Source organism: Cyanistes caeruleus, unplaced genomic scaffold (assembly GCF_971803275.1).
Source record: "Cyanistes caeruleus unplaced genomic scaffold, bCyaCae1.hap1.1 HAP1_SCAFFOLD_127, whole genome shotgun sequence".
NCBI lineage: Eukaryota > Metazoa > Chordata > Aves > Passeriformes > Paridae > Cyanistes > Cyanistes caeruleus.
The window spans coordinates 151947-164717 of NW_028255924.1; the positions used below are offsets into that span (position 1 = coordinate 151947).

At 46.7% G+C, this 12771-nt stretch overlaps 1 protein-coding gene and 1 long non-coding RNA gene across 2 annotated transcripts in view; one reads left to right on the plus strand and one right to left on the minus strand.

Moving 5' to 3' along the window:
• LOC111944892 (uncharacterized) overlaps positions 1-12771 on the minus strand; it is a 246714-nt gene that overhangs the window by 117177 nt on the left and 116766 nt on the right. The gene's annotated exons all lie outside the window — the stretch shown is intronic.
• On the plus strand, positions 3053-3653 carry LOC147646072 (uncharacterized). Its single transcript, XR_015281975.1, has 2 exons — positions 3053-3262; positions 3509-3653. It is a non-coding gene; the product is annotated as an uncharacterized LOC147646072 (long non-coding RNA).

The following is a 12771-nucleotide window of genomic DNA, read 5'->3' on the forward strand; positions in this document are numbered from 1 at the left end:
GGCTTTTCCTCCTCCGCCTCCATCTCAACACAGTTTGGGAAAGAAAATTCCTGGTTAGGAGGAAAAAAAGAGAAGAGACCGCCTTGGACTGGGGGTTCCTCCATGCCCAAGGTCATCTCAGAAAGTCACTGGGCATCTTGTGTCTGTAACAAACCAAAACACCAAGATTCAGCCCAAACATCCTCCAAACATCAAAACGAAGATCAAGAACTACCCAAACATCAAATTCAGGCAAAACCCACTCCAGAATACAAAGATTCAGCCCCTGCAAAAAAGCAAACCAGCAACATTTAGCCCAATAAATCTCAGAAACACCAAGATTCAGCCCAGCGAAAATCATGGATCACCCTCTCCAGTCACCTGCTGACTGTGGGCAGGGCAACACTCCTGGGACTGCACATACAGGGAGGGAGGAACCTTGTGCTGCTTCCTCTTCCTGCTCTTCCTCCTCCGTGTCCCTACTCTTCCTCACACTCCACTTCCTCCTACTTCTCCTTCTCCCTCACAAGTCCACCTTCTCATCCCATGTGCATCCTATGCCCGTTTTGTTCCTCAACCCCGCTTCTCCTTCCCTTCTCCTCCTGCCCCCAGGCCCAGCACCCACTGCCGCCTCCCTCTTCCCCCCCAGTCCCACAGCATCCCACCGCAAGGGCACGGATGCAGCTGGGCCAGCTCGGCCTGGGGCAGCGCTGGGCTCTCGGCCGCTTCCGCCCGCACTCGCTCCCCACTGCAGCCGCTCCCGCCACCACAGCGCGGGGGGGCCCGGCCTTGGCGCTCCCCCCTCCCACCTCCCCAAATTCCCCTCCAGGGGGGCGCCAAGGCCCGGGGAGGCACAGGTGGGATCCAGGTAAGACCACTGAGGGAAGAAAATGGAATGTTAGAAGGGCATCCTGGACAAAGGGATGATGACCCCAAAATATCTCTCAAGGGTCCCTTGGGAGCATGTGGAGGTCGTTTGCACATTCTCCCAGAGGGAATTAAGGACATGGACACCCAGGGGGGCAAGAAGGGAAGTCCAGAAGGGATTTAGACAACAGGGGATGGATGGTGTTGGTGTGCTGGGAAGGGATTGGCTGAAGGGGAGTGTGCAGGAATGTGCTTAAGGCAAGAAGCAGCAGGAGGAATCCATGGGGTAAGACTGATGATGGAAAAGAGGAGGAAGAAAAAAATACTGAGGACTGGGATGTTTTTCAGACGGGTCTTATCCTCAGAATTTGCCAGCTGACTCAGATCCTTTGTATCCCAGTTTCCAGGAGAGGAAAACAAGGAGGTGAGGATTTCAGGGGGTTTCTCTGAGCTGGGAGCGGCAGGAGCGGGCGCAGAGCTGCGGCACCGGGAGCACGGGCTGGGGGCCTGTGGGGAGCTGTGGGGCCGGGCCGGGGCTGTGGGGCAGCCGGGGCTCAGCGCCGGGCGCTGCCTGAGCCCAGCACCCCCCGGGCAGGGCCGGCAGTGGCCCCCGGCCCCCAGGAGGCTGCGGGACGCCCCGGCCGCTGCCCGGCCCCGTGGAGCTGCCGGCCCTGCCCGCCGGGGGGGCCGCCTTTGGACACTGCGGCAGGACAGGGACCGGCTCTGGGATACGGGCTGGGGAGGGGAGCCTCAGCACAGCCAGCACGAGGAAGGAACAGCTCACAAATGGCGATTAGACCTGCAAGGATCAAGATCAAATATCTGGCAGAGCCATGGCTGAAGTGAACCCACAAGTGTGGGCAGCCCCAGGGAAATTGGCAAAATTAGATATGGAGCCTCTCCAAATCTCCCTGAAGCAACCAGGACAAGAGGTGTCCAAAAGCAATCCCCTGTTCCAAGGGAGGGAAGGAAGGGCTCACAGCCTGTCTGGGAGTCCTGCTCAAGGCACGGCTTGGGCAGCCAGGGATGGCTCCCTAGAATGCTCCTATCCTGCCAAACAAGAAATCCAATGGAATCCACAGAATGCTGCAGGACCCAAGAAGAAGAAATGAGATGATGAAACCGAGGCACCCCACACTCTCAGATCCTTACACCAGCCTCAACCAGGTGCCCTCCTCACACTGCTGCCATTCACAACTTGATGCAAAAGATGCTTTCTGGGGATCTGCCCACTCCCACAGGATGCAAACTGAATTCTGCCTTGGGCTGGCAACAAGAGGTAGAAGGGAAAATGCTCAAGACATGGACGGTCCTTCTGCAGGGATGCACGGAAGCACTGGCCTGATTGGGGCAAGCCTTGCAGGAAATATCAAAGGAATTGACCTCACCCCCAGGGACTGGCTTAATGCAGGATGTGGATGACTTGATCCAGTCAGAAAAACAAGGAGAAGAGGTAGAGGAAGCCTCTGTGAAATGGCTTCATTTTCAGGCTAAAAAGCAGCTTTGAGTATCTGAAGAAAAAGAAAGGGCAAATGGTAGAGAAAATAGTCAAGTATTCGAGATCTGTTTTGACAGAAGCTTTGTCTTGTATTGACCCTGAGAGGGTTCAAGGAATCTCAGAAATAATGTTACCCAGGACTAAAATGGAGCTGAAACAATTCTTACAATTAACAGGGAATTGTAGGAGCTGGATTGAGGATTCTCTCTTCTAGCCAGAACATTGCATGAATTTTTTACCCCCAGATAGTCTCAATGTTATGGGGTGGACATAAGAAAGAGAACAAAACTTAACAAAAAGAAAAAAATAAAATGATTGATGCCCCAGCCATGGCTCTTCCACACTCAGAAATCTGAACTGGAAGGGAATATTAAACAGGCCACCCCTGAGCCTGCACTGAAGGCAACGCAGCAGCAGCCAGGGCTCCCCAGCGGGGGAAGCCCCTGCGCCTGCCCACAGATCCTCTGCTCAAATCCTCGGCCTGGGCACCCTCCTTTGCCATCTCCATGTTATAAATTTGTATTGTGATATTGGCTTTCGCAGATGAATATTATGTATTAAATACTTTTTAGCTATGCTAACAAGTCTTAAGTTTAAAAGAATTTCCTAGGTACAAGGCAAGGAAACTCCAGAGGGCAAGGACAGTGGGGCCCAAGCTGTTATCAGGAGAACAATAGAGCCCAAACTGTTATCAGCGGAACATATGAAGACCAGCTGCCCTCAGGGGAAGGATGAGGGGCCCAGGCTGTTATCAACAAGTGACCATCTGCAGCAAAAAGGAAACCAAACTCCAAAATAATGCTGACCAGCAGAAAATAACATGATCCAAGAAGGTGGAACCAGGGAGGGGACATGCTTGAATATGCATTAACCTCTCACAGCAAAGATGGGATAAAAAGGACACTCCTGAGATACCAGGTGTGTTCCTGGTAACCCACCAGGGCACCCGGCCGTTTTAACCCTTTGCTTTATTTCTTTTGTCTCCTAATTGTCTTTTGTTTATATTAAATTCTTTTTATAATTTATTAAGTGAATCTCGTTTTTAAGAATTTTTGGGGGCTCTTTCCGGGATAAGCACCTCACCTCTAGGACCACCGGAGATGCAGAACGGGGAAACAGGCGCGCCCCTGCTGAGTTCAGCAGATCCCATTCTGTTTCTCCCAGCGTGGACCAAGCGGCTGCAGGTCAAAAACCCGAGGACAAGAAGGGGAGAAATAAAGCAAAGGAAAGGGAAAAAAAGGCTCCATAAAACCGCGGTATTTTTGCTCCATAATTCTTGTGCACGAAGACCCAAAGAAGAAGACGGATTGTAAGTAATCTTTGGGGGAGCGGGAAGCGGGGGTTGCAAGATACCCCCGGGGTTACTGGGACTGGGTCTCAGGGGAGGGGTGAGCCCCTCGGGAAAGGGAGCCCAAGGTTTTCCTGGCACAATCCACTGGGAAAACAGAGTAAAATGTGGATTCTCTAAAACTTTGTCAAGTTGAGGATTAAATCCAAGAAATTTGGACTTAAAACTGCCAAATTGAGGAATAATCCAAGAAACTTGGGATATTTGACATATTACAGTGCCCATGGGCGGATATTAACAAGGGAAGTAAAGTGCACCTTATTGTCTTGCTGTGACTGGCTGGAGTTGAATGAACAGATGTGAGAATGCGTAAATAGGTGTGATTGTTGCATTGAAGTTTGTGGGGTTTTTTTTTTGGTTTTTTTTTTTTTTGGAATTGTGTTGTTAAAGAGGAAAGGTTTTCGATGCTGTGCTGGAGTAACAGTGAACACGGGTCAGTGCTTCCACAGGGACTGGATCACGGTGGGGACACATGGAGGGATTCGCTTCCTCCCTGCGAGCTCCTGTCTTGGAGTCCATGGGGGGGGCAAACCAGAACTGGGGCTTGTAGCCCAGGAGCCGCGGGAGTGTTGTATCAAATCTGTTCTCAGCGGGATAGCAGCTCTGGTCTCAGAGCAAAGCCAAAGTTATCTTTAGTGGTGATGGTCCCTCCGTGCCTTTGCGGGGGAGGGGTCGCTTTGGTGAGCTGGTATGTGATTCAGCGTTTGAAGTTGTTTGGGTTTTTTTTGGTTTGTTTTTTTTTTTTTTTTTTTTTAGAAGTTTTCTTTGCCCCACTGTAGCGGCGGTGAAAGGTTTTCCTGGGAGATGGTGCTCCCAGAGCTACTCCCTGCCGAGCTATTGGGGCGGAGGGGCGGGCCAGTCTCAGGAGTGCAAGGGAACTCCTGGAGCTCCGGCCAGCGGTGAGTCGGGCCGAACCCTGATAAGATCAGGGCACGGAGGGTGCCCTGAGGGGATGAGTTCAGCCCATCCCTTTTGAGTAAAGTGAGGGCAGGGGCCTTCTAAGTCTTGGTGCCCCTGCATTGTTTAAACTTATTTGGAGCTCTCAAGCCCCAGAGCTGTGTTTAGGCGGCTGCAGGCAGGCTGGATTGAACCACAGATGCTGGTTCGGGTTCCCTGCTCCAGGCACAGGGGGATCGGAGGAGCTCTCAGTGACTCCTGGAACCTCCTGAAGCTGTGAAACAGGCCGGGAACAGGCCCAGTGGTGAGAGAGAGCTGGGTGAGTCCCTCTGGGACCCAGGTTTTCTATGCCGGGGTCTTATGAGACCCCGCACATTAAGTTCTGTGATTTCAGGAGTAAGGACTGGTGTCAAACTGTCTCAGAGAGCTTTTTCTTAGCCAGATGTGTGAGATATGGAGCAGTACTGGCGTATGGTATCAGCTCCAAACCAAGGGAGCTGCAAGTTGCAAGCCTTTGTTTTACCGGGTTCTGAGAGAATTCCGTGTATGATGGTGCTGTGGTCTTCTGCAGCAATAAGTTGTGTCGGTGCTTAAAATTTAAGATTTCGGGAAGAGTATGCATCCTGGGAGAAAATGGAAAAGAAGTGAGCTCTGTTTGTTTTTTCTTGAGTGACTGCAATATTTATTTTGTAGAGAAACAAACCCATTTCTTAGTATGCCTTCCAATTTCTTTACTTGAGTGAATATCGTAGAATTTTGTGGTTGATTATAATTTTAAAGGCAAGTTACAGTAATTTGCATAGTAGTCACTTCTTGAGGTGAAAACTTATCAGGTTGTCAATAAGTGTTAGAGCTGTTAACCCTAATGTTGTTTGTGTCCCGTGCTGATGGGCACAGCCCATGGTTCTTAACAGCAGAACCTGGTGCCAGCCTAAAAGCAAAATCCTGTGGATTGTTGAAAATCTTTTTACTGCTGCTGAAAATTATTTTGTCTCTTTTCACGATATGAAATGCTGATCATCTCTCTGAGGATTGCTAAGGAGTTATTGTGATAGTGTGTTTAGCTGAAGATCAGGCTCAGAACTGCCATGATTTCTTGTTCTTTTGAATTTGCCAAGAGAGTGCACATGTCTCTAGGAGTGCTTGTGTTGTTTTGCAGCTGTGCTTATTACAGAAGCAGAAGTGGACCCAGTTAAAAGATTAAAATTAAGATTGTTGGTGTTTCGAATTAAGAAGAGGATTGTGGAGACTCTAAACTTGGTCTATTTTAATAAGTACATGTGTTAATTTAGAGATGAGTTTTATTTTGTGAAAGAAGAGTTCAAAAACAATTGTAAGACTGGTTCTTGCTATAGATTGTTCATAGTATATAAGCTGCAAGTACTGTTGAAACATAAAGGTATTGTCAGAAACTTGTCAATGTATCTAAATGCCTGTAAGAATAAAAGACCTGATCATATCTTGTCATGAGAAAAGTTACACTAGAGATTATTCACATTAAGCAGCTGTGTGAGGATAGACTCCTTTGTACCTGTAGAAGAAAACTTAGAGAAGAATGATGTCTGTGTCTTCATTTCTAGCTTGACTGAAGATCTGTTCAAGGCAGAAGAAATAGAAATTGCAAGTTTGTTTTAGTTAGTAAAAGGAGCTAGCTAGCTGACTGGTCTCTGTGTCTAGCGCCTTTGATGGCTTTGGGGAGCGTCCCCAAAAGGAGGTGTTAGAATTTGTTGTTGATTCTGAAGCAAAGTAATTTGTGTAGTGGAGATTCTGGAGGGATGTGGTGTAAAGAGTGGCGAGATAATAGTGGCAAAGAGAAAGAGAGAGGTTTGCGTCTCTTTTCATTAAAGTTGTAAAGATTTTTAGAAAGAGAGTGAGAAGTGTCTTGTTGGCTGCGAAGAGTGAGCACTGGCTTGTGGGGAGAAAAACTTTCAAGCGCGATTAGAGGTGAGAATTGTGCCCGAAATAGGGGATGTTAGGAGCATCTGGAGCGCTGGGTTAAGAGTTGCTAGGTTTAGGTGTTGTTTTATTGCTTTTATGTAAAGCGGCTGTAGCAGGACCCGGTCCCTGTGAGTGGCAAACAGCAGGGCCCGGTGTGGCGGCTCCCGGTCCTCTCCCACCCGATGTGAAGGGTGCAGAGCGCGGTTCGTGAGTGGCGCTGCTGGAGCGGGACCCGCCGTGTCTGTGCCGGGGTCTCCAGGGGTGCGGGGTGAGGTTTGCCACTGAGGAGCGAGGAGGTTTCCCAGCAGAGGAGCCCCAGACCAGAGCACTGTGGACTCCGGGCTCTGCCCCTCGGCAGTGGCGGGAGCTGAGTGTGTTTGAAAATGCCAGTCCTGTGTGTGAAGGGACGGCACAGCAGGGAAAGAGGGGACACGAGCTTTGCCCCAGGGTCAGCACGCAAGTGACTGGCAAGGACACAAGTGGGCCCCTGCAGAGCGAGCGGCTGAAACAGCCTGCTCAGCCCAGAGCTGCGGCAGCGGGAGTGGGGGAGAGAGATGGCCTGAAAAACTGCTGTCAATGGGAAAGGAACGGAACAAAGGCCGAGAAACAGACGGGTGGATGATGAGACCAAAGCAAAAGTAATCTTGCTCGTTAGATTCTGAAAACCTCATCAAGGAGTTTAAATTTCTTGAAATAGGATTTTTTTTCTCTCTTATTTTTTTCTTCTCTTTCTTTTACTCTTGTTGTTAAAAGGAAGGGGTTTGTTCTAAGAAACCTATAAAAGAAGTTTGTGAAGCTAAACAAGTAAATAGTAACCAAAAGGTAAAAAAGGTAATGAATGTAATTTATTTGAAGTCAAAACTAACCTAGCCTTTCTTGTTTAACTAATCTGAACGTGCAGAAAGAGATTGGCTCCTATGTTAACTGTTAAATTTCGCTGATGGAAAATTTTGATGTGATGTTTTCATTCTCCCTGTGTTATTAAGAAATTGTTTTCAGGTACTACTGATAATTAAGGCAGAGAAGCTGCAATCTGGACCAAAGAGTGAAGTTGGATTCACACCAATAAGATCAAAAGAGCTGAGGACTGGACTGTAATACCCAAACTGAGTGATACCAAATGTACTCTTGAGCAGAGACCGGCGGCAATGAACTGATCCAAGGAATGAGCTAAGAATCACGCCTAACTGAGAAGTAAGACCAAGCCTGTATCAGTAGTTTCAAGTCCTGCCTGGATAAGTTCTGGGACACTTTGATATCCACCTTGGGGAGGAAAACTCCCACTCCAAACAGGAGGACTGGGGCTGTTTTGGTTGAGAAATCCTCGTATATTTTTACTTTTGCCTGTGATTTGTATAAAGGAGGGGGGAGAACCACAACTTCCATCAGTGCCACACCATATACCTTGTCTAAATCATCCCAATACGGGACATGTTATCTGGATTAAATATAAGTGTTTAAATTAGAGAATAATAGGTATTGTGGTCCACAAAGTTAAGCCTCTCATTGCAGGAAGTGTGAGGTGTCAAATCTATTAAGAATAACTTAAATGATAACTTTTTTTACAGATGGGAAATTACTAGTGCGTGTTGAGTGGGAAGTACCTGAGGAACGGTGGGAAACTGCTGTTAAAAGGTGTCAAAAGAAATTTGCTTGGAAATTACAAAAGAGGAAGTGACAAGGAAATAAGGGGGCAAGACCAGATTGACCACTACAACTCGCCACCGAGAAGAATATAAAACACCTGCTGTGAGCTGCAACCTCATAGGCAGGATTGGTGGGGGTGTAAGCCATACTGGACCCCTATTATTCCTTCTTCTGTCACTTATCCTTTTCCCTTTTGGGACACCAGTAAAGCCATGTTACAAATGCTATCAAAAGCTTTACATGGAATGACACCAGGGTTTCTTTCTTATTACCCACACCAGTATCGATAATCACTGCTATAACCCATCCAAATTAAGTACCTGTATGCATAAAGGGAAAATATTAGACTACAGAAAATCTAAGAACAAGTAGTAACAGATTAGAAAACAACTGCCCAAAAAGGAGAAAAAGATGGATTTTCTTCACAGTTGTTGCCAGGAGAAATAACCAAGATTTGGTAAGAGAGCAAATGGTAAGTGAAAAGATAAAGCCAACACAGTAACCTAGACCTGTATTAACCTCACGTCAGGACATGTAAGCAAAGCTCAAACAGCAATTAAATGGAGAAAACTTCTTCATGAAGTGAGAAATACTCCTGGTAAAAAGTATAAAGCTGGTAATAAAACTTGTACATAGCATGTTCCAGAGAAACCAACTCTGTATTAGACCCCAAGGAAAGTAAAAGAAAAAATTGTGTATATAGTAATAGAACCAGATTCTTCCAGTGTAATAGTACAGGGAAAAATCCTTACTCTGGAAATAGCCAAATTTTGGGGAAATATAAATCAACAAAAAAATGACTATTAGAAAGCACCAGATGTCTTATTTTGGGATGTGTGAGAAAAGGGCATACCCAAAACTCCCTTTGCAATGGAAGGGGAATTGTACTCTGAGAATGATTCAGCTAGGATTTTTCTTTTTGTCAGGACAAGACAGAAATTAGTTGGGGGTGTTGGTTTTTGAGGTCGTAAAAAGAAATAAAAGGGAATAGTTTGAGTACCTCAAAAATGGGGAGATGAGAAATAGCCCCTGAACACATATTAGAAACATTCTTGGGCACAAGATGGAAGTTGGAGATATCGAACCCCAATTTTTGCATTATGAAACTCCAAGTTGTTGTAGAAATCATAACCAGTGAAACAGCTGGAGCTATAGAATTAATAGCCAGTCAGTGATGAAAGCCACAGTGGCAATATATCAAAATAAGCTGGCTTTAGACTATTTATTGGCTAAAAGAAGGGGTGTTCTGTGAGAAAATTAATACATAAGATTGTTGTTTTCAATGACAATAAAAATGCCGTTCTAGATATCGCCAAAGAAATCAGAAAAATGGCCCATGTGCCAGTCCAAAAATGAAAACCAGTAATGACCACTAACTGGTGGGATAATATATTGGGGATAGAGTAGTAGAAGAAGCTAAGTTTCTTCTCCTTGTAGCAGTGCTACAGCTGGTTTAATATTTCTTCCTTGTTTAATCCCCTGTTTAATTTGGCTAATCACCAAAGTAGTGCAAGGCATGCAAATAGTAGTAATGCCTACAGACTCAAAATTGGCTACATCTAGAATGGCACAAAAAAATCATGGTATTAGGAAAACAAAATAATGTGAAAGATCTATTGGAAAAAGCTAAACTGATTTGTGAGAAAAATGAACAAGTGCTAGAAGCTAGAAAACAAGAATTATTGCTCAAGCCAAATGATTTATAAAAAAAATAAAAGGAGGGCTTGTTGTGAATTCATGTTGTAAATATTGGCTTTTCACAATTATTCTGATAAATATATTATATGCTTTTACTATATTCTTTTCTCTTAGCAAGTTACAGGCTTAGATAGGAATTCTGAATGGTAAGGATATGTCTCATCTGGAGAAGGCAAGATAACTCCAACAGGCAAGACAATGGGAGGATCAAGCTGTGGAAAACAGGCTATTATCAGCAGCAGGAAATGGAGAGCAAACTGTTACCAAAAAGCCAGTACCAGGACGTTGGCAAGGGGGAAAGATATGAAGCCCATCTGCTCTCTGAGGAAGTATAAGGGGCCTGGACCCTTATCAACAAGTGACCATCTGCAGCAGAAAGGAAACCAAACTCCAAAATAATGCTGACCAGCAGAAAATAACATGATCCAAGAAGGTGGAACCAGGGAGGGGACATGCTTGAATATGCATTAACCTCTCACAGCAAAGAGGGGATAAAAAGGACACTCCTGAGATACCAGGTGTGTTCCTGGTAACCCACCAGGGCACCCGGCCGTTTTAACCCTTTGCTTTATTTCTTTTGTCTCCTAATTGTCTTTTGTTTATATTAAATTCTTTTTATAATTTATTAAGTGAATCTCGTTTTTAAGACTAACAACTCCACACCTTCAAACCAATGAACATTAAACCAAGGGATTTCTATGGGGTTAGAGTGTATATAGTTTTGGAAAAATCTAGTAAATTCATTTGTCATGGAATGACACACCCACTCTCTGCACACCCAGCCTAAGTGTGCATGAAATTATTCCCGTTGCACATTCTGGCCAGAATCAAGTAACACCTTATTTCTCTAAAGACATTGTTGAAGAGTTTTTGCTTTTCACAGTTTCAGTGAAAAGATTACACTGTTAGAATAATTTTTCATAATAATTTTACTTCTATATTGTCGGTTCTGATTGGGCCAGTGGTGTGAGAATCAGTTTTTAGTTCTAGGAGAATAAAAAAAACCCACTTGATTGCTTTCTCATTTTTGTTTTATATTTGTACGTGACTCTAAGTGATGACAAAATGATGGTATGAGTTTTTCGATGTTCACCCTTAAGCTGCACTTTGAAAAAGAGAAGAGCTTTAAAGTTGGCACTTTAACACATAAACAGCTAATAAAATATTGTTTAAACAAAAAAATAACAGATTCTGTGGGGGCCACATGTGAGTCACGGGATGTCTGCCCTGGAAGAGAAGCTTTGTTCCAGGCAGCCAGGAGAGGAGCTTTAGAAATGCAAATTAACACTGATGGCCCAAAGCCTGCACAATGGCCCAGGGGCTTCCTGCCTGCAGGAGGAATTGGACTGATTCCCTCTGCCCCTCAGCCCAAGCTCTGCCTGCTTGCACAGATGGAATTTGCACAGCTAAAGGCACAGCCCATTGTGAGGATATCTGACTCTGCAGCAGAAATTGGTTCAGCTGCAAAGGAAAACAGAAAATGGAGAATGTTGAGAAAACTTCACTAAAACAAGTGAGGGAGAATCATCCCTGTCCCCACTCCAACATGTGCTGTCTCTGTCTATGTTATATAGGGTGTATCAGACCACTGGGGTTTATTTGCTACCACAAGTTCAGGGAAATCAGTTGGGAATCCAAGTATGTGATGATTTAATGAGAGAAAAGCTGACAATTGATGCAGCCCTGGCTGGAGGGAGCACCCAGAAATGGGGAAAAGATGGACAGCCACCAGAACAAATGCTGCAACACCACGGACCAGACCCTGGGAACCCTGATGAATTCATAGCAGGTACCAGAGAAACCATTTCTCATTTCAATGGCATAATTAGATTACAGGATGTCACTGAAATAACACCCAACCAGACAGCTCCAGCTCCTGACCTTCCCCCCAACCAATCCACTCAGATGAGGAACACAACATTTCACTGTGGGATGGGATCACATTATCTATTATTAGAAGGAGACAGAATTTCTGGAAAAGTAAATGACTTAAACTGCTGTTGACAAATAGATGAGAACAGATACCAAAGGAAACAAGAAAGCAGCTCATGAACCAGACCAAATGAGGAAAGGATGGGAATGGGAAACATTTTTGTGCTTCCCCAGCAGACCATGGGTTAAACAAATGCCAGACAGAGCTCTCCCCCTTCAAATCTACACACCAAAAATCCTGTAACTCAGGGATTCCTCCCAGAAAAAAAATCTGCTAGGATCACCCCAAATTGAGTGAAAGGGGGGATGGGACCCCCAGACGGAGCAGGAGGGGCCTGGAACCCCCAAATCCAAGCACGGGGGAGGAGGCTGGAGATTGGAGGGACGATTGGGAAGGTGCAAGAGTGGGAAAAAGAGAGGGCTGGGACCCCCCCAAAGCGTGGGGGAGGGTGCTGGGAAACCCAAATTGCATTGAGAGGGGTCAATGGACTGGGGGAAGGAGGAGAAAGGGGGAGAGGAGAGGGAAAGGTGGGGCTGGGATGAAAGAAACGTGGTTCCCCGTCCCCGCAGCACTCGATCCCTGGAGCGATTCCCTGCGGCTTGTGGGGAGGAAGATCTGCACTGGGGGGTCCCCAAGCCCCCTGCCCATCCCAGCGTGTCCATCTCGCTGGTGCCCTCCAGCTCCCAGCCCGGCCCCGGCCGCCTGCTCTGCTCCCTGATGGATTTCTCCCCTGCCCACATCCAGCTGAGCTGCTCCCAGGGCCAGCAGCAGCTCTCGGGCCACGTGCTGGCCACTGCCGTGCTCCCCAGCGGGGGCTGGAGCCAGCAGCTCCTGGTGCTGCTGGAAACCGCCCCCGGCAATGCGGGCTCAGCTCCAGCTGCCAGGTGGAGCACGGCAGCCTGGAGCACCCCCTGAGCCGGCACTGGGGCACGGCCCGGCCCCCACAGCGCCGGGGGCAGGGGCTGG